Genomic DNA, 21,620 nt, shown 5'->3' with positions numbered 1-21,620 from the left:
GTGCCTTATCACTGGAGAGAATAAGACTTGTGCCAGTGCTCAGTGGCTGGTAGACAGGACTGCCTGTGTTGGATCTGTCTATGTTCTGTCACCTGCTGAAGCACAAATTGCAAATATGGACATTGCCCCAGTGGAGTTAGCTTATTTGAATTAACTTTTTCTCCTGGGATAAAGATCTGTCCTTCATCTTCTAAAGGAGCAGATAACCCTTCTCACAATGGATGGGAGAAGTTATCAAGAAATAGTGTATTTCATTAGAAATGCAGCATTTGGGGAGTAGGTGTTCTGTTCCGTTTTATAGTCAACTGTCATACTCTTTCTTGTATTATGCTGAATGAATTCTACCATAAAAGGATTTTCAACATTGTCTTCCTAGAATAGTTGCAAAACCTCATAGCTTTCATGAGAAGGACTGTCTGCCTCCCAGAAGCATGCTAGAGAATTTTATCCTTTGCATTTAAAAGTTGCACAAGTCAAGAGACTTGATATTCTACCACAGAAAACTTGGAAAATATTGTCTACTTTGCAAATTAATTTAAATGCAGCTTAAATGCAGTTCACAGGACTGTTGATGATCACTTCAAACGATCACTTCAATCTATTTACAGTGAAATCAAAAAGTTCTTTTAAAAACACATCAAAGTTTTTTGTGATTCTGACAATGTTTTATTATTAAGTTTTAAAAGGTACTAACAGCACTGAGTGCAATAAGCTCAAACCCTTGCAAAAGCCCACATGGTAACTTATCAGTACCTGGTTCTGGATTCCAGGGGAATATGTAGATGCAATACTCAGTGGAAAACCTAGGAAGAGTCACAGTTTCAAGAGATGTCCTGATTGCATCTGTGCTCCCAAACCACCATGATTTCCTTTTTGGGGCAAGGAGAGGATATGTGACCCAAAAGGAATAATCTGACGAGTCTATTATGCTGCATCTGATTTTCTTTCAGTCTTGAGCCCTAGATACCTAACCTGAGACACAGCTGCTGTTCATGCTGCTGACTTTATTGTCAGGCAGAATTTTACTGAAAAACTTGTGCATGCATTCTTTGATCAAAACAATGGAGCATAGTAGAATTCTCCACCTGGTCTTACAAATCACAAAACTGAACTTACTGTAATTAGTTTTGTTGTAAAAACATTTTCCTAGTCAGTTGTGTTGCACTGTGGCTCAAGGAAGTCAAGAATGTAAAACTAGAGTCTAGTGTGGGAATAGCCCCTCTTCTTTCATTTTTTGGTATTGATAACTAGAGCTATCCTCTCCATTGTATCAGTACAAAGATTCTCCAGATCAGACCCTACCTTTAATAAAGGTAATCTATTACTCCAAAGACTTATGGGCATATCTGTTAGAGAGAGTTAGGTTTATGCTACCATACAATTAGGAAAGTACTCTATATTTAAGGTCCTTCTGTCATTTGTTAAGATAGATCTCCTTTTTTCTGTTGCTGTTGTTGTTGCAGGAGTGAACTCATTACAAATAAAGCTTGCTTGATGCTTCCAAGGAGGGCAGGGTAGTAATTAAGTGAATTGCACACACCTCTGCCTGCCCTTACCAAAAGTAGAGCTCAAAAGAACTGGTAAGGGAAAGACCCTATCTCCCACAAACAAACAGAAGCTTCTGCATGCTCCTGAAGGACAAAACCTCAGTCCTAGGACTCCCTTTGCATGTTCTACCCTCCTTCCTTCCTTGTGGCTCCTGCTAAGTAGCTGTCACCCAGTTTTCAGAAAGAACACATCCCCTTCTCCAGAACAGATGCAGTGAGGGCTGCAGTCTGCAAGATCTGCAGGTTCATGACTGGTCATGACTTCTGTTATACTCCTAAAGTTGCCCCCTGTAGGAACAAAGGCTGGTTGGCCAGAACAGGAGAAGCCTTTTGATCCTGCCTATCCTTTTGCAACATTAATAATGCTCAGCTGTCCCCAGTAATCACTCTCCTGTATGCACACCCTTTAAACTGACTGTATTTCTGAGGAATTCATAAGGCAGCAGGTACTGATGGAATCTAGTATAGAGAGGAACGGACTGGAAGTTCAAACAGACAGTTTGAGAGAGGTTAAAACACAAGCAAAAACCTGAAGAGAACAGTTATGTACCCTTGGTGGATGGTATGTTCTGTCATTACATATTTCAGGTTAGTTAAAAAGCTTTGCCTGATGGTGACAAAACCTCATACATGTTTAAACAGAGATTCACAAAACAAGGCCTCAGGGCAACTGGCAACACTGTTAAAACCATATATGCAGGTTAAAAGAAAGAACGTGGAGAGATGGATCGCTGTGCTTGGATTTCTTTTGGGAAGTTCCTGTTACAAAGTGGCAAGTCAGTCACCAAATCCACTAAATCCCTCAGGACAGCAGAGGAGCCCTTTGTTCACATGCCACAGCAAACAGCAATGAGAGCCTTAATTTTTTCCATGGGGAAGCATGCCACAGAAAGGGTGGTAATGCCTGGCTTGGCTGATCTCCAGGCTCTGTACCTATTCTGCTCCAAGAAAGCAAGGACCCAGTCTGAGGAATAAACACTTAACTGCCTCTGTGGAACTCAAACTCTTGGCTGACATTAAATATTTATTCTCAAATGCTGCCTCCCTTGGAAACAGGCAGGAACACAAAAAAAGACTATTTCCCTGTAGCCGCATAGAGAATGCAAGCATAGGGACAGGTTTGCATGAGCACTAGCTCTCTGCCTTACCCTTCTTTCCTTATGCAGTTTTGGTCTGATTCCAGATTGGCTCGCTTTCTTTGCACAGCTGGCAGGACACTAACTCTCCCTTGGTAGAATGTGAAGGAAGTGGTGGCTGGCTGTTTTTACCTTCCTCTCTTCACTGATCACGTTCTTTCCTGCAGTAACTCCTCAGCCCAGTGCCCCTTTCCCTTCTCTCATGGGTTCTTGGCAGCAATTCTCCTTCCATCTTCTGAAATGTAACAGCTGGACTGGGAAGGTAGGACTTTGTGAGACGTGTTCTCACATCCCAGCAAAGACAAGGTGGTGACCGCCATAGCTGAAGTCCTGTATCTCCTCAAAATGCCTTGGCATCGGCAAAATTGTGATTTGAGGTTGTCAGTGCTCACAGGAGAGCCTGTCAGAAAGGAAGATTTCTTCAAGATAACTCGGGTGCTGGAGCAACATCACTACTGCATACATTTTTCCTCTGGCCTTTGCAGAGCTAAGGTTCTACTACTACTAAACCTGCTAATTTTTTACAGCAAAACTTGTAGAGCAGTGAGGGCAAAGGTGGTCTAAAATGGCAAAGAATATCATGGCTGCCTAAGATGTTTGGCACAGTCCAAAGTAGCATGGGTTCCAGCTCTGCCAGAGCAGAGGAACTGGGCGGTGTGTGTGCACCTGACAAATTAGGAGAAGCAGAAGATTATTTGTAGCAGGATGTTGAACAGACTAGGAGGAATTAAGATTTCAATTGGCCTAAACATATATGTGTTGCCAAAAGTGAAGTTTCACAAGTAGTTTGACAGAGATCCTGACAGAGAGTGAGTCCATCTGACTCACTGTCTCTTGAGTTCCTACATTCTAGCCATTATCTCCCTCCTCCTGCACATTTCTCACTGAGTTTCACTAGTTTGTTGAAGAGTACAACTTCATTCCAGGAATCATGATTTTTTAATATGTTTTTGAGACCCAGAAGAAGGGATGGTGCATTGCAGTCACAGCCACCAGTTGTTTTGTATCTCAAGAGTTAAACATTTTGTAAGCTGCTTCCCTGACTGGAGGCTAGGTAGGAAGAATACCTTCAGGCACTTATTAGCATGGTGTATCTCCAGCACTATTAACCACACAAATGTTTTACTGTGAAAAAAAAACAGACCAGTCCTGCACCTGCACCTTAATGCCTGTACTTTGTACTGAAACATGCCTTTATAGAGAAATATGAATAAAATGTATTTGCTTGTTCAGTCTAGCAGGCAACCTTCAGCCAAGCCAATAAACTATGTTTTTTTAAAAAAGCCTTTTGCTTCCTGTAGAATGATGCTTTGTTTGCCATCATTGTTTGGCAAATAGGAAAGGGCTTATCTCTTCTTCCCAGAAACTAGTGTGGCTATAGAAGAGCTCCAGAAACTTGTCAGTCTTTACTAAGAAAAAAATATTGGTTTAACAGCCCTTGTCAGGAAATTATCTGAACCTGTGGAAAGAGAGAAGGTGTAAAAATTAGTTCACTGGGCTATGCCAGTCTTTTTTGATTATTAGTTCAGTTCCAATTCAAGGCTCTTATCAGGTATATTTTCAAAGGCAAACTACAGTAACCCTTAACATTAGAGCCTTCCAATATTAGATATTTCACGGTAAGCTGCAAAATTAGCATTTAGCTCTCCAGTGCAAAATGTACCATATTTTTGTTTTATTAATTTGTAATTAAAATTTAAGCAACTATACCTGGTTTCTAGCAGATGGAGGCAAAGGCATAGCTTTGACCCTAGTTACAGTTTTGTTTAACCCCCTCCAGAGAAACATAGTTACTGTGCATTAATATACAGCCTTTCACCGCCAGACCTGTTAGTGTACATTATGGACTAATAATAATAATTATATTGTCAAACAATTCAAACTGTGTAACAATACAAGCTCCTCTGAAATGTGAAGCGCTATAGGTAATGAAACCTACGTTTCTTTATACAGTCAGCTCAAACCTCTTTTTGAGCAATCTGGTGTTAAATAAATAATGGGCCTTGTTGCCCCCTCCTCCAGGAGGAACCATAGGAGGGAGCAGAGTGGGAGGAAATCTCCAGGAGATTTTGCCTTGTGCATAAGCTTTTGTCGAGGGTGGAGTTGCTCATGCCCTCTCTTCCCACGCATTTGAATGGGGGTGTAAAAAGATACTTCACCTGGAGGAGATTTTGGTGAGCATCTCAGGCTGGCCTGGACCTGGGCTCTTTTTGGCATGCAAAGTTGGTGGTTCACTGGGCGTGCAAAAAGGACAGTCCTGAAGCACAGCATCACTACCACAGCAATATCTGTTCCTCTTAAGGGGGCTATGGAAGTTGATGGCTGTGCAGTACATTCTTTTGAGCCATGGCCAAAGCTTTGCAGCAGGACAGGGACCTATTTTGACTTCATTGTTATTAACTGCCCATTCCTAGAGCATAGTTTTCCAGTTCTGTATGCCACGGATTGACTAAGTGCATCTAGATGACTTTTCCTGACTAGCACCTTTTGTTTTGTTAATTTCGTCCCTCACTGTAAACTAGAGCTGTGAGAGCATTTAAAACTCAAAGTCTCCTGCAATTTCAGTGTGGTAGAAACTGAAGGAATCTGGCAGATGTTTTCCTAAATCCAGCCACATGCTTGTGCAGAGTTAGTGTTAGGAGCAGAAGCCACAGGGTGCACTGCAGCACTGGCATGCAGGTGAGTGCTTTGAGAGGCTTTGTTGGTGGCTTCTCATTTCCCACCTTTGGCCCAGCAGTTGTTTCCTCACAGATGACAGGCTGCAGTAGCTAGAGCTCCTTACAGCTCCTGTGAGTCACCAGAGCCGATGGGATGGCCCTGCCCTGGACCTGGATCACACACAGGCTCTGTGGCAGTGGCTGAGGGATGACAACCTCCAGCAGTGAGGCAGCTACAAGCAGGCAGGGACAGTTCAGCAGCCTCGGCCACCACCCCGGCATTGAGGATGCCATGGAAAGTTGACACTGGCAGCAGATAGAGCTGGGGGGTATCTGGAAGACATCACAGAGCTGGAGATAATCCTCCTCACACCTTTTCAAGTGGCCTATGTCAGATGCAAACCTGCTCTTCCACTTGTGCCACGTGGCACAAATCTCAACTACTTTTCCCTATATACCCTCCCTCTCCGCTACACCCTAATAAAGGTGTCCTCACCCATTTCTTGGCTCCTGCCGCTGGTTTGTGCTTCACCGCTTATGTCCTCAGGCTCACCTGGACAAAACGTCCCGGGAGCAGAGACAAGACAAGGCGGCTCTCCAGCCCTCAGCTGAGGCCGGCCGGGCCGGGCCGGGGCAATGGCGCCACCTGATGGAGGCGGCGCGCGCCGCAGGACCCGCCCGGCCGGGGAGCGACGCGGGCGCCGCCATGGCCCCGCCGCCGCAGCGCCCGGCCCGCGGCACCGGCCTGCGGCACCGGCCTGCGAGGGGCCCGGCCACGGCCCCGCCCGGGGCACAGGGCAAATGGCAGCCGCGGCAGATCCTAGGGGTGAGGACCCAGCCCGAATCTTCATTGGAATTTCCATGGGGAAGCCTGGGATCCGAGGTGCCCAGGTGAAAGGCGCACGGATGTGGACGCCTCTACAGCGTGCTGGTGCAGCTCCCTGCGCTTTGCTAGAACGGGTCCTGTGAAGTTGAGAGGAGAGCGAGCCGCTGGAGCCTAATTCGTCACGCTGAAAACCTGGCTGAACCATCCCAGTGGGCCCGAGCGCTTGGGTAGCCGATAGAAGAGTCCCTCGTAGCTGGGCTCTGGCCCCTGACCTGCTTCTCGCCCCCTCCGAGTTACCTGTTGCCATAGCAATGCCGCCCAGAAGGGATGGGAAACCTTCCGGGGGCGCTCAGACTAGGCAAACTTTCACTCGGCCCTTCCCTGCACTAACCAGATGGAACAATGAATAATACTAAGGCAAGAAAATAACCGTGATCTAAAATATTCCTAAGGAGAAAAAAAAAAAAAAAAAAAAAAAACAAAAAAAAAACCCTGAAGAGAGCAATTAGTTCATTCTGTTTGCCCCCCAGCAGTCAGAAAAACAACAGTGAACAACAATTTGTCCTGTAGCACACTGTACTGTACGGTGTGCATCCAAATTCTCCTCCTACTTAGATTGATATAAAACAAGAAGCCAGTGGAGTTACACAGGTATAAAAGTGGCATTATCAGTTCCTGGGTCTCTTTAAACATTACCGAACCCTACTGCTGAGTCTTCTTTGTTTCCCTGTTAGAAATGATTGTTTAAAAGGCACATGCATTTATCCATAGCACACTGTATCATGCAAAGGGGTTCTTTTATTGGTTCTGATCTTTCTTTTTACTTTTATTATTTCTTTGAAGAAAAGGTGGGATTATTACCTCAATCTAGGCAGCTGGCCTGCTGAGACTCCCTTTACTACATCAGGGGTTTCTCGTTTTACTAATCCTCTCTTTATGGATAATCTTTCTCTACCTTCTAATGACTCTCAGCTAAGGAATGTATTTTGTTATTACTACCTGTTGTTTAGAAATTCCTTTTATTTGGTGTGGGTGTTGCTAATTGTTTGCTAATGAAAACCTTACTACAATCAATAAAGTCAGGATTGTGCTAGTCTTCATGTCAATTAACCCTTTCTTCCTATCTGTTCTGATTTAGATTTTCCTCATGCACTTTTCAGATTTTACTATCAAGATTGATTTTATTTTTTGAGGTCCAAGGCATAGGACTTTGTGCACTGATAGGTATCATAGGGTACTTTTATTTCCCATGAGAGATTTTTAAAAGCTGGATGTTGTAATTTTGTAATCTGCAAAATGTTTGTACATGCAAATGCAGGGGTATCTAAGGTGAATGCTGGAACAAAATGTGTAGGAAAATCTGCAGTTTAAGACAAGGAATGGAGATGATCCTGTTTTACATAAATGTGGATAATGTCAAGACTGTACACTTGTAAAGACTCTTCATGTTCCTCTATCATACATGCTATTTAGATATGTATCCCCTTTACACACAGAGAATGAAAATAAGTCCTGCTTTTTAAAGAATTTACAGTTTAAAAAGATCAACAGCATTAGGAAGACAAAGAGAACAGCTGTGCAACATAACAAAAATACAAAGCTTATTGGTTACCATTCCCTTCTTTCCCTTCATTTCATTCCCTCAGCCTGATCTTTCTTTTATCTCACTACATGTCTTACAGCCACCTTTTCAAGAGGAATAATGGATTCAGAGAGGTGATGCCCCAGCCCATACACTGCCAAAACCATAGGATCTGTGAATCTAAGGTGTATACCGAGACTGGGGCCTTTAGGAAGAAAGTACAATGTAGCATGCATCTCCTTGGGCAGAGGTGCCAGAGAAGCTCACACCCACACCCACACACACGCACGCTTTGGGAAAAAGATGAAGTTTCAGTGGCATAAAGTGGAACCCACCAGTGTCACCATCCTTCTCTTCTCTAGGAAGGGAGACGTGAGGTAAGCAACAGCTAACAAGGATCCAGATGCAAGCAGTGCCCTTTTTGGGGAAAGCAGCAGCTGAAGACCCAACCCTCCAGCCTGGAAAATCCAGGGGACTCTTTCTGATGAGGGATTCATAAATCTAACTCTTGACTCTGCTGAGGGCAGTTGCAGCTCAGCTGAGACTACACATCATTCCACTCCAACAAGCCTTGGAGTGGCTTTTTGAATTAATTTTACCTCAAATGAGTTTAAAAAAAAAAAAAAACTGATCCAGAATGCCCTGAATACCTCCAGTTAGAATACCATGGCTCAGAACAGTCCTTAGCTTTGTACTTTGTGTGTCATATACTGCATTCATCACATTGGAATGTGATGAATAATTCAGCACTGTAAGTGACCAAAGGAAAACCAGGAATACTACCCTATTGCTGCAGGTAGCATCTGGGACAAGCATGGAAGAAATATTGAAAAAGGAGAGGGAGAGAAAGAGCCATATCATAAAAGTCTAGACAGCTTCTGTTTCCTTGCTTCAGTATCATTGCAGTTGCTGAATGCAAATGTGCTTTAACTCTTTTTCATCAAAGTCTAGACCTTTCTGAGTTTCTCCGACAGTCAAGGCATTGTGTTATATCACCAGGATATTACTAAGCTGATCTTCCCTTAATAAAAATATAAATGTCTTTATTATTTTTTCCAGTCACCATTGCCAGTTCTGCAGGGTGCCAGAGAATCATGCTGCTGTGTGTGACTAATGGCACCCAGCCAGTCTTAAGTAATACATTTGTTCATTGATGCTCAAATCAAAAATAGGTTGGCACTAACTTTTCAAACCTGGCTTCAGCAAAGACTCAGTTATTTGAGCAACCAATGAGCAGAAGGAGGAAAAAGAATGGTAGGAGGTCTGGGGCTAATCAGGAATCAGTCTCAGCATCCCAGAGAGCAGCATGTCGGCTTGCTTGGGTATAGATACTGCTACCTCCCTGGGGAAGTGTGGCAGCTTGGGTGATGCCATCCTTTTCTATACAGCTCATGCTTTTTGGCTCAGGTAGAGGCACAGCATGAGCACCAGTCCAGGACCTGCTGAGGTGCATACCCTCTGCACTGACCCCAGGCTAAAGGCCATTCTCAGAAGCAGGACTGAAGAGTGGTGACAGATTGGTGACAGACATGTGGCTTCAGCCCAGCTGGTGTTGAGGTTGCATTGAGCTGCCCTGCCAGACTCAGGCACTGCCAAAGCTTCTTACCTTGGGCTTGATGCCACACAGCTGCAGGTGACTACTGGCTTCAGTAGTAGCACCATGGCATTTGCACAGCAGTTTCAGACATAAGCTGATGGGTCTGGTTGGACCTAGGCTGGATTTCCCTAAAGTTATCATAAGCATTTCTGCACCCATGAGTAAGATATTTTCAACCAAAAGGAATTAAAAGTGTAGATCAGGCATACACTAGTTAGCATGAATAAAAATCATTTGTATTCAGAAGGGCATTTAAAGTCAGGGTGTAACTTTTCTTACATCCTTCTCTCCTCACCATGAAAAGCATATCTCACTTTTCTGCCATTTGGCTGTTCATTACTGGGGATAGTCTTCTCCTGTCTTTGGCTCAGCATATCAGCACAGTTTTAGGGTAAGCTTTGAAAACCAGACAGCAATCAGTACTTCTGGCGTGCTCTGAGACCAGACATCCTGTTTCAGTTGAACTGCTTCTAAGAGCAGAGGGCTTCAAAGGACTCCTGGTTTTTTTTTTTTTTTCGTAAGCTCGGGCCTCTTTACCCTGCTCAGCTGCAGCAGAGCATGTCTGACTGACACCTGGAGCTACGAAAACTCAGTGAAGGGTAATCAGCTCATCTTTCTGATGCATAGCAGTGCTGTGGTACAAAGGAAAGGCAGCTCAGGGTAATGGCAGGGAGAAAACAGTAGTGTAGAGAGCCAGAGGCAAAAGGCCAGCTAAAGGTTTGGGGTTTGGTTTTGTCCAGCACAATCATTAGTTCAGTTAGTTCAGGACTGGCTTGCACATGCTCGGGTATTACCAAAATTGCTTGGATGGGAATTCTGGCATGTGAAACTTCTCTCCTTGCACCAGAAAAGCTGTGGACATTTATGGTTACTCCACCTCACCAGCTATAGTTATGTGCATACATCAGTGTTCTTGCATTAGAAGTGAGTTGTTGATTTTTACCAAGGCAGGATCTTTCTGGCAAAAGCTTACGTAGTTTATAGGTGTGGTATATTCTCTTCAAATCACATTAAATCTTCAAATCACATCACATTACCACAAGTTTTCTTTTAGCTTAAGACAGTTCTGTGTCCCTTATTATAACCAAAGCTGCTGCTTTAGCAGAAGGTGGTTGAATATCCTTCTAGCTCAGAGAATATGACCAAAATATTTTCTATGGATGCTCTCACAGTGCCGTTGCCTGGGTTTAATTTACATTCTTTTTCTTGACTGATGGTGCAGAGCAGATTGTACCATACTGTACCTTATTTTACCGGGCCTGAATTCTCATCTGAAGTTTCTGCAAGTCCACAAATGTCCCAGAAAGTATAATCCATTTCTTTAAGCATGAGTTACCTGAGACATGTGATCAGTGAATTTCATGATGCTTCAGCCCACACAAGGGCCCAGTCTGTGCTTTGCAGCATCCATTAACCCCCTTACTCAAGGACATTTCTGTGAAGTTTGAAAACTCAGGGTGACAAATGACTGTTATATGCCTTTACTTGTTCTTTTTAAACCTTACTCAACAACTTTACAGTTCAACATTTTGTGTTGGTCCTTAGGAGGTCTATACATGGTTTTACACCTGAGGCTAAGATTTATCGCCCTCTCTGTTCTGCAAACTTCAGCCTTATAGAAAAACTGTCATTTGGCTCTCAAGAGTTGCCAAAGAGAGCCCTGAACTTTGGAGTGACATCAGAGATCCAGTCTTAGAAGTAGGAGGTGTGGTTTAAGATCCAGTTTTACCTAATGGAAATCAGCCCTGGCATTGAAAACAGGAACCATGTTACTACCCCCCTGCCTTGTCTATTAAACCTGAAAACACTTTGGGGCAAGTCCTGCTGTACTGGGCATCTCTGTGTCCCAAGGTTAGCTGGAACGGCAAGCACAGTTGTAGGAGTAATAGTCAGTAATAGTCAGCCTAAGCAGCCATTTCATTAAACCTGTTAGAAGATTGATACACACAGCATTAAGCTTGTATATGCATCCACAACATAAAGGTGACATTAAGTACAGATCTCAGTGTATTTTTCAAGCAGTAACAGAATGAAGGTGGAAATACATCCATAAAATGGGATTTCCAGCAACTTTGTCTGCATAAATGGAGACAAAAAAGCTGACATTGGAGGTGCAGGAAATAAAATGTAGTTAATTTAAAATATCTTTTTAATAGCATTGCTGGCTCTCAGACATTAACACAAGGGCATCTGAATGAGAAAATTCTGTTTCCCATAATAGTATTTTTTCTGTCATAAAATGCTTTTTTAATCCTTCTCCACTCCTGGAATAAATGAGTGATGTGGAGACACATGACTGGCTTGTTGAAATCAGCCACTTAGCAACACTAGGACCAGATGCCCATGCAATAGAGTGCCAAAGCAGAGCGCTGGCATCCTTCACAACTTGGACAAATGTCCAGGTCTAATGACTCCATGGCAGCCCTGTCTGCAGAGAGTTCATAGGCACAGTCATAGTAGACAGAGAGTAGGCAGAGAGCTGCACCCAGCAGTAAAGCCTCGGGTGGCAAATTCGGGTGGCTGCTCTATATCATGCAAGCATTTTTCTGGTAAAAGTGTTGGAAACTTTGTAAGCATCCTGGCAAAAAGCAGAATTTTGGTGTGCTTGACCCTTTCACTAATGGCAAAAATCACCCTGCAAAAGAAAAAAAATCTAAAGTAGCAGTATGCCTGCAGTTGTAGTGGTGACAGCAAAGAATTTATAATACGTGACTTGTGCATGTTCCATTAATTTGTATGTTGTCTTTGTGGGAATTTCAGTGTTTACTCCATAACAGAAAACTGCTTCATGTGGTATCTCAACAGCTTAATGTTACTGCACTGCAAAACACTTATTTAAACAAAAAAGTAAACCTTCTGCCTTACTTTCTGTGTAGAAAAGATAGAAGCTGTAAATTAAATACACATTTTTCAAGAAGAAAGAAAATACAAGAGCTCAAAAGATACTTTGTTTCTAAATCCATGGCTTTTAAGCCAAGTGCATGATTTTTGGTGGCTGAGAAATATTTTTTGAACATTTGATGACAAAACTTGTATTCTGAGTCAGGAAGAGACAAAGATTAAAATCTCTGTTGATGAGAGGAAAACTGCCAGCAAACCCTTAGCTCTGGACATGAGGAGAGCTGACTTCAGGCTGCTCAGGGAATTAGTAAGTTTCCCTGGAGCTGCTGGGGTCCATCAGTGCTGGTCACTTTTTAAACATTACCTTCTAAAGGTACAGAAGCAGGCAATTCCCAAATGGCAGAAGTCAAGCAGGTGAGACAAAAGGCCGGATTGGCTGAACAGGAATCTTCTCTTGGAAGAAGGTAAGAAAGGAAGGTATAAGCCCAGTGGAAGCAAGGTCAGGTGACATGAAAAGAATACAGAAATGCTGCTTGCCATTGTATGGAGAAAATTCATATGGCCAAAGTTCAACTGGAGTTGAAGCTGGACAGAACTGTGTGGGACAATAATTTTTTTTTCCAAATATATTAATGGCAATAGGCAGTGTAAATATAGTAGTACAGGATGAGGATGGTCATCTCACAAACAGGGACAAGGCAGAGATGCTTAATGCATTCTTTGCCTCTGTCTTCAACATTCTGTTGAGAAACATAGGTTTGTCAACTCTATGAGAAGATGTACCTGGGTGGCTAAACCGTGGAGGACCATAAGGGCTAAGGACAACAAGGACTGGGTTGCAGCGGGCAGAAAAAGATAGGGAAAGAGGTGAAAGCAGCAACCCCATCTTTCTAACTCATTGAAAAGACCTGCATGCTGAAGGTCAGGCCTCAGACAGGTAGGAAAGGCTATGAAGATTAACATTTTGGAAGGCCTCTTTGGCACAAACACTTGTCTGTCACCTATAAACTGCGAGAAGAAAGCTAAATTGCAGCTAAGATCAGTTACAATGACTGATTATAATACAGCGCAAACTATTTCTAGCAACAAAAGCCCTAGGCATATTAATTCATTCAGCTCATTGCATTGTGTGTAATTCTTGCTTACACTTGCTGTCATGAAATAGAGTTAAAATTTACAATCTTATTGATGTGAGAAGATATTTTTATATATGCTATTTTGTTAGCCATTTTACTTCCTAATAATTAATCAACTCCCCAAAGAAGTATGATGTTGGGGAGTGTGGATTTATTTGTGTTATTAAGCTATTCTAGCCGAGTATTTCTGTGTGGTAGCAGCTCTGTTATAATATGGCCCACTTGTTTTATGACAAGTTACAATTTTCTTGTAATTTTAGCTGCAATTCATCTCAATAATTATGCCAAATTAAGTACTCATGCACATATAGAAATAAACATTAAATACATTAAAATAAAGTGAGAAATATAATTTAGTCTCTCTCAAGCTAGAGTGGGGATTGCTTAGGAATCCTTAACTCAGCCATCTAAACTTGGCTGAAGAGTCCCAGGGCTTTCAGTGTTCTGGGATGGGGTGGTGGGGGGTACATGCTGCAGGTCACTGACTTGGTGGTCACTGATTTCTGCCACCTTCTAGCAAACCTGCAGCCCTTCTGGCTTTCGGTGGGTTCAACCACTGCCCTTATCCAGGCCTGGCTGTGCAGCACCACAGTCCCTCCAGAGGCTGCCCTGGAGTGTCACTGCTCACATGGCTGAAGGTCTCCTTGATCTTCAAATCCAGAAGTCAGGAGGTGTTATGATCGTGCTTCTGCCAGGGGAGGCTGCCTCTCCATTGCTGATGAGGCAGGTCTGGGGAGAGCCTTGTGCTGAAGCCCAGGATTTGCTGCAATTCCTGTCCTGCTCAGCTGAGCTGAGCACTTGAACTAGAACTAGTGAAAAATAATCAGAAAAGTAGTGGCATTGCTAGGGACTGACCTCAGCTTCTTTGTAGACTCCACTTTCTCAGCCACAAGTTCATCCTCATCTACTGTGTCCACTCAGTAGTAAAAGCTCCTGAGGAAGGCTGTTGGTACCATGTGGACAGGAGGAGATGTTACAGGGGCTGTATATTTATTTGCCCCACATACAGGCTACATCACTGCTACAAAAAAATGATTGCAGAGGGAAGACAATGCTCTGCTTACTTTTAGCCAGCAGAGTTTTGGACAGAGTCCTGTTGTCTTCCCTTGGTGACACAGTGATACACAGTGAAAACTATTTGACTGGGGAAAAGGGTGGTGAGTAACCTGGGAAGGAAGCGGGAGGGAAAAATGTCCTATTGCTTTGAAAAGTTGCTTACCCTTTCAAAAAATAGGAACTAATAAAATAGTCTGGATTTAGTTACTGAATCCACTGTCAAAACCTTTGTAAATGGGGTGCATATGCTATCTGGACCTGTATTAAAAAAACTTTCAGGGAGGATTATGTTAATGATGGCATCTCTTTAAACATCCATCACAAAGCATGACTCTGCTGAGAGTTAGACCCTCAAACCATGACGAGTCTTTGGAAAGACTTCCTCCTACCCCCAGGTGGAGGAAGTTGGTAAGGGAAATGCACAGGAGAGCCTCACCTTCTGCAGGTATACTGTGAACCTTTCTAATGAGCTGCATGTTTTTCTTCTCTCCTTTGAACAAACGTTTCCCTAGAAACCATGTTTCTAGTCATTAAAGTCACTGATCATAGGTAGATTTACCTAGTACTGCTGAAAATGCTTTAATGGCCTCAAAACATAATGACAGGTTGTGTGCCTCTGGCTGTTACTGGAAAGAAAACAGTGACAGAAGGGAAATAAGATAAAGACCACTGGAAAAGCAAACTACTTGGAGATAGAGATTTTCAAAGATGTCTTACTTTATGTAGTCTTCCATTGTAAGAATTATCCAGCTGGCCAGTGCTGCCACTGTCCCCAGCATTAGCTGGAGTCACAAAGCCAAGTGTACACGTGGTCACCAGTCACAGCAAAGCTGCACTGTCCCATAGCTATGTCTGGGACTACACTGTTGTCCCAAGAACTGCAGAGCAGAGTGCATGGCACAATGCTCTTTCCATGATACAACACTTTCTTTCACCTGTAACTACGGACTATCATTCCAAATAAAGTAGGGACTTCAGGATAAAAAATAATATTTTATAGTCACTCACTTTTCCAGAAAAAAAAATCTAGCCAAGTATCTTTTTGTCATTACCCACCAAGTTAAACAAGTGTTGGCTTCCTCTATTTCCTTGCTTGGAAACCAAACCACCTGCTCAGATACAAAGTAGCCTATGCTGCACCACCAATTATATAAAAACATTTGCTTGATCATGTACTAGGTATTTTCTTTTTTTTTTCCCTATTGTGGAAGAGCTGGGACTATAAAATACCTATCCTCTTTTTCTTTTTAAGCAATCATATAATTTGGATATATTTTATCATTTAAAAACAGAAACACAATTCAAGATAAAGCCTTGGTTGACTTTAGTGCCATGAATGAATGTGACATTTGAGATTGCTCAAGTTTGTCAGTCCAAATCTGGGCTGCCTTACTTGATTTATTCATTGTCACCTACCAGGAAGAGATCAGCAGGTATGTTCAATGTCTGTGAATTCTTCTTCACTGCCTGATTTTTTCTGTAAATCCATTTTCTGTATGATCTGAAAAGTGAGTAGCAGCATCTTTAAGAAATAGTCAGTTGCTTGGAGTGACACTTGGTCATAAGACATGGAGAGGTCCATGCACTCACACCTTTGCCTACCCATGCTCTGCTGTCATGAGCATTAGTTTAATTAAGCTGAGTCAGACTGATTCAACACTATAGCCAGAGCAAACTCCCACTAAATTTAATTTTCTCTCACTGCTATTCAAAAGTTTTAGATGCACAGGGGAGTTTGACTGATACTAGTTGAGGCAATGGCTTCATGTACTGCGTTACTTATTTATTCCACCCACCCTTCTCAACTTTTTTGGCTGTTTACTCAGATAAAGGCATAATCTTAATTAAGACTGAATTAGTGGCAGAATGAATTCCTGCAGGCTATTGCACAGTGTGTGATATAAAGCAGCAAATAAACAAGCATGCTGCACATCATGTCTGCAATTACTGTGCTCAGCTGTTTAGTGTAGGTGAATTGGCGCTGGCTCCCCCATGTCTGTTCTCTGCAGCATCCTGACTTCCTCTGCTGCACTGTAGGATCTGGAAATCCTTCCTGAGATGGGTGACTCCTTTCAGGGGACTCTGGTGAACATCACTTCAGCTGAAAGATCTTTCTCCCTCATGACTACAGGGTGAGAGCTGGGCAATGGGCTGCAGCCAAACACCAACAGCTGGGAGGACAGCCTGGCCTGGCCAAGAGGGACAGCAGTTGACAGGAGAACATGTGGCACTGGTACATCTCTGAACCCCATATCAGGGCTCAGGGTGTCTCTTAGGAGTGCAGGTTCACCTACAGAGGCTACTGGTGTAACTGGTTTTGTTCCTGATAGATGGCAGCTGCTTCACTTTTGCAGTTTGTGCACTCATCCAGAAATGCTGTGAGACCAATAATACCCCCCTGGGAGAGAATATTTTTCCATTTCACATTACTGTAGGAAGCAATGCAATTGTTCGTTTGGTTTTCACTTGTTTTTGGTACAGCATATGCAGCACACATTTCAGTTGTGGAAGTTTCTTGTGTCAAATTTCATATACTGCATAGGTGAAAAGAAACAGGGGATGTGTTGCTATACAAATACTGAAATATGTAATTATAGCACCTTGTTGTCTTTGAGCAAGTAGTCAAGTGGTTTTGGGCCCTGAATTCTATTTTCAACATTGACCCTATTAATTGCTGTATCTCCAAATTTAAGAATTCCTAACCAAGTTCTCAGATCCCTCATTTTTATTTACTGAATTTGATAATTTTGTTTGCCAAACTGAATTTGACTTAAAATTGAACATATCTATATCTTGTAGGGGTTCAGTAGAATAGGAGCTCCAAAATGTTTTTAATCAATTGTGTTTATATTTGCAGTAAGATAGATTATTTGCTTTCAAAAATAATTAAATATATTGCAAAAGCTGAGTTAAAGAATCTACTATAGTTTGATTATTTTCTTTAATGATAACACTGTCCTGAAATATTCTGTGCTTCTTAAATGCAGTTGGGTATTGGAAAGTACATCTGTACCCAGAAAGTCATATTTCCTCAAGAAATTCAGAATGTGTTTCAAATGCAAACCAAATTAAACAAAACCATTAGATCACAAGCTTTTGCCATGAGTCAGTTGTGAATTATTCTGGTCGTTGGAGGCCATGTGCAAACTCTCCTTCTCCAAACAATAGATAACAAATCAAGTTGCCGACCAGTAGCTAAATAGCTATATATTGTTATGCTTCACCAATTGATTAATTAATTATTTCCAACATATTTGGAAATTGTGACTGCTCAGTGCACATGAAATATTGAAGTTTACTGGTTTTGTTGCAATTTTCTCATTTCTTCAAGCTTTGCTCAATTATTTCCATGCTTGGTGTTTGTTGATGCCCATCATATTGAAATACCAAAAAATGGGTGTCCAAATGTTTTTGCAAATACTGTAATTAACCCTACATTCACATCAAATACAGTTGGTGAGCCATCTGTTACAAGACATAGAGGGTTTGATGTAACAATATCAGTTTCAAATTATCACTTGCACTATTACTTCACAGGCATTTTCTTCCTTTGCTGTCCTCAGAAGTTTTAGCAGCTTTACTAATCCTTTTTTCAGTTCAGTGCAATTTTCAGGTGTTTCCATCTAGTCAATTGGAAGACATCTCACTTTTCAGGCATTTAATTCACTAGTCATGTCTCATTCTTTATATTTCTGCTGTATTTGTTTTTGTAACCAAAGTCTCTGGGTAAGGACTCTGCACATTGTTTCTTTCATGTAATTACTGTCAGATTTGTTTTTCCATAGTAAGCCACACAGGCTGCCTGTTGACAGCAAGCTGAAACAGCACTGATTTTTGCAGAGCTCCACCAGTCAGGTGGTGTAGTGGTAGGTATATAAGTGCATGATAGATAGATAGATAGATAGATAGATAGATAGATAGATAGATAGACTCACCAATAGATAAAATAATATGGTTATAAGGGATAGATTTATCACTATAACTAAACAAGGAGGTAAAGTAATTTGCTTTTCTTCTTCCACTTTGGCATCTGATGTGAAAGTTAAAAACAGAGAAAATCAAAAGTTACACTGAATTTCTCGCTCACAAAATTTACATTATCCACCTAATTTCAAATATTTTAGCAACACCTGCACAATATGCTTTCTGAATCAATATCAGTATTGACATTGCACAAGCCAGCTACATGACAGCAGAATAAAGGCTTTTTTCTCTGATATTTGGTGACTTTAAAATGATCTTAGTGAGGAGGAGGGAGGGATATTTTCTTTCAATAAACTCTTAAAGGTGGGAATTTAGACAGCTACAGAAGAAAGTCTTGTTAAATCAAAATAGTTCTGAATTATGAGTGAGAGTTAAGGAGTTTAATGACTGCTTGCCTCCTTGCAAGGCTTGATTTCCCGCTAGGCTGACTCACAACAGCAATCCACCAGGAAGACTGCTGCCTTGGGGATGATTACAATGAAACCATGGGACTCCTACAAACAATTTACTCTGTTGGAAAATCCCCTCTTGGAACTACTATTCTTTTCTGGAAACTAGCTTGACTTTTCATTGCCACAGCAGGAGCAACTTTTTTCCTCTCAACTCCTTCCCTGAAACTCTGCCTGTGAAAATGGAGAGACTGGCTGTAGAGGAGGCCGTGGATGCTCTCACTCTCCAGCACAGAGAGGATTGCCATCCTTACTTTTCTGCCACTATGCCAGTTTAGTTTTCACCATGGTGGATGTATAGGGGAACTCCTGGAGACACTGTAGAGAGAAGAAAGGGAAACTAATTCAGCTGAAAAAATGCAGGATTTGTACTGTAAAAATAGATTACATTTGCTTGGATCAACCTTTTTCTTTTCCTCTCACTTAAATAAACCAAAAATTTGCCTGACTGTAAACATTCCTTTTAGCTCTTCACAAAATTCCTTGTATGCTCCTAAAAGAAAAGAAAGACTGGATTCACAAAAGAAATGAGTGACCTCTACACTGATGTGGTCAAAGGAAGAACATCAATGATGAGTGTTTTATCAGATTCAGAGAACTTCCTTCAAGTCTCTGAAAGAGTATTCCAGTGTCCCAGACAAATTTGGCATTTCTTCCTGCTTTGGTTCCAGCCATATGGATGGACAGTGATACTCTGCTAGACAATCCTTCACCATCTCCCAGCTTTTTCTTATTCTTCCTTTAGCATCCTGAGATAGTAAGAGACACAATTAATGGCCACTATGGCCTTGTTGACCACCTCAGTCCTCTGGATGGTACTGTTTGGACATCTGGGCTCCAAGAGCAGGGTCACTCTTTTGCCTCCCAACACTTTGATCACAAACAGTTTGTACCATGCAAGTTCTCTAGTGAACGACTTACTGACCAGACTGCACCATTCTTAAGGACTTCCATATGTTATCAAAGAATCATAGAACTGTTTGGGTTGGGAGAGACCTTAAGGATCATTTGTTCCAACCCCTTGCCATGGGCAGGGACACCTTCCACTAGACCAGGTTGCTCAGAGCCCCATCCAGCCCGGCCTTGAACTCTGCCAGGAATGGGGCCCACACAACTTCTCTGGGCAATCTTATGGAGTTGTGGAGGGAATAGCTTTGGTGATGCTGGCATTGATCCAGTGTCTGGTGAACTCACTGACTTACCCACAGTAGGATATATCCATGTAGCTATGAAATTGTGCTGGATATAGAAATAACGCGTGTAATGATTTTATATTGTATAGTACTTTGAATGGTCAAGAGGTTTATTAAAATACCTGATTTTTTTTCAAATTATTTGAATTACAAGAGTACGGAATATGGAATAGCTACAAAATACTCTAATGCTTTTAGCTGAAGGCAAAAGTGGCTTGTAAAAAATCAAAATGTGGCAGGAAGCACTAACAGCCTTGCAATTTGAGCATTATACAAGAATGCCAGCAGCATAATTGTTTTTTTTCCTAGTTTTTGTTTGGTCCCCATGCTGGCTCATAGTGTTAATCTCCATATGACTTTTTTGTTTCTGAAATCAAGTAAATAAAAGAAAAACAAGGTTCTGAAGGTACACACTGGTTTTACTTGTGTAAATGCAAGAAGGGGATGGATTATGGAGTGATATGTAATATACTTAAAGTTGGTCTGAAGCTATTTTGCTTCTATTTGGTGTTAGGGGAAAATAATGTCATTCATAGTTCCTTGGTTAGAAAAGTAAAAAGAAGTTAAACAGAAATATTTTGAAATTTGTTGAGCATTTAATACCATTAGACTTGAAAGATAGGGATGGTGCACTGACTTATTTTGAATTAAATTCAGATTTATTTGCAAATAAAGTTTGAAACAAGAATATAAAAATAGTTTTTTTTGAACTTTTTTTTTCTCTATGACTTCTTCCTCCCCCGCTTTTTTTTTCCCCAGAGGGAGATTTGCAGGTACCTTTGGTTGATTCTTACATGAATTTTGGTGACCAGAAAAAGGGATGGAGCAAGCCAGACAGATCTCTCATGAGGATTTCAATGATGCTCTGTAAATTCTCCAATGTTTCTTTTGTTTTACTTTTTAAAATAAACTGGTTTTTTTTTAAAGGAACTCTGCCACTAAAGATATTCTCATTTCAATAAGTAAATAAATCAACTATGAACACATTTCTTAAATATGAGTCATTATATACAGGCAGCTGTCAATGTGAGGCCGTTGCCATCAATTAGGATGCAGAGACTGCACTTCACCATCTGAATGCATGGAACTCGCAAGCTCAATATGAGCCAGCATCTATTAAATATTTTATAACTTCCACAATTTTAACATTTGGGTTAAACAACTGTTCAGTTACCCAGACTTTATAGAGTTCACCTTGCAGTACTTATGAATGCCTGTCTCAAAGATAGAATTTCAGCACTATTGTAAATTCTTCATTAAATTTGGGTAGCTGAACTTTTCTTGTCTCAGTGGTGTTCTGGTGAGATGCTGCTCCACTGCCATTTGGAGACCAAACCAATCATAAGCGCATGTGAAATGTTATACAGAACTTCTTAAAGCAACAAGCTGAAATTCTCCAGGAGGGCCACAATTGCCCACACCCTTCATGTTCTCCAAATCCAAATGTACAGATGAGAACAAAAGAATCTCCTTTTTCATTAATATTCTTGTTTTGAATTCCACAGCAACTACTGCAGAGAAATTCCATGTGTCAGGTGAAAATGTACTCTTACCTTTTGTTTCAAAAGTGCTGTCTGACATTGCTCCTGTATGGTGAGAAATTTAGAATGACTGGA

General features: G+C 41.6%; 2 long non-coding RNA genes across 6 annotated transcripts in view; both read right to left on the bottom strand.

Annotated features, from left to right (window-relative positions):
- Positions 1-1,397: 1,397 nt before the first annotated feature.
- LOC137484937 (uncharacterized) lies at positions 1,398-5,854 on the bottom strand. 2 transcript variants are annotated; one of them, XR_011005106.1, is made up of 2 exons: positions 5,837-5,854; positions 1,398-4,142 (listed from the first exon to the last, which is right to left on the bottom strand). It is a non-coding gene; the product is annotated as an uncharacterized lncRNA (long non-coding RNA). The 2 variants fall into 2 exon arrangements; XR_011005105.1 differs by lacking the exon at positions 5,837-5,854 and adding an exon at positions 4,843-5,282.
- Positions 5,855-13,932: 8,078 nt separating this feature from the next.
- The window catches only part of LOC137484864 (uncharacterized), a 29,665-nt gene continuing 21,977 nt past the window's right edge, over positions 13,933-21,620 (bottom strand). Inside the window, exons 3-6 of one of the 4 annotated variants that reach the window (XR_011005077.1) lie at positions 18,901-19,304; positions 15,795-15,879; positions 14,815-14,886; positions 13,933-14,488 (exon numbers count right to left, since the gene is read on the bottom strand). This is a non-coding gene — a long non-coding RNA (uncharacterized lncRNA). Of the gene's footprint in view, positions 14,489-14,814; positions 15,005-15,560; positions 15,880-18,900; positions 19,305-21,620 lie in introns of those variants that run through there. The other 3 variants (XR_011005080.1, XR_011005084.1, XR_011005087.1) reach the window with 3 other exon arrangements.

The sequence above is a fragment of the Anomalospiza imberbis genome, chromosome 1 (genome assembly GCF_031753505.1).
Source record: "Anomalospiza imberbis isolate Cuckoo-Finch-1a 21T00152 chromosome 1, ASM3175350v1, whole genome shotgun sequence".
NCBI lineage: Eukaryota > Metazoa > Chordata > Aves > Passeriformes > Viduidae > Anomalospiza > Anomalospiza imberbis.
The sequence above is the reverse complement of the archived record's forward strand: the minus strand, read 5'-3'. Positions and strand labels throughout refer to the sequence as shown.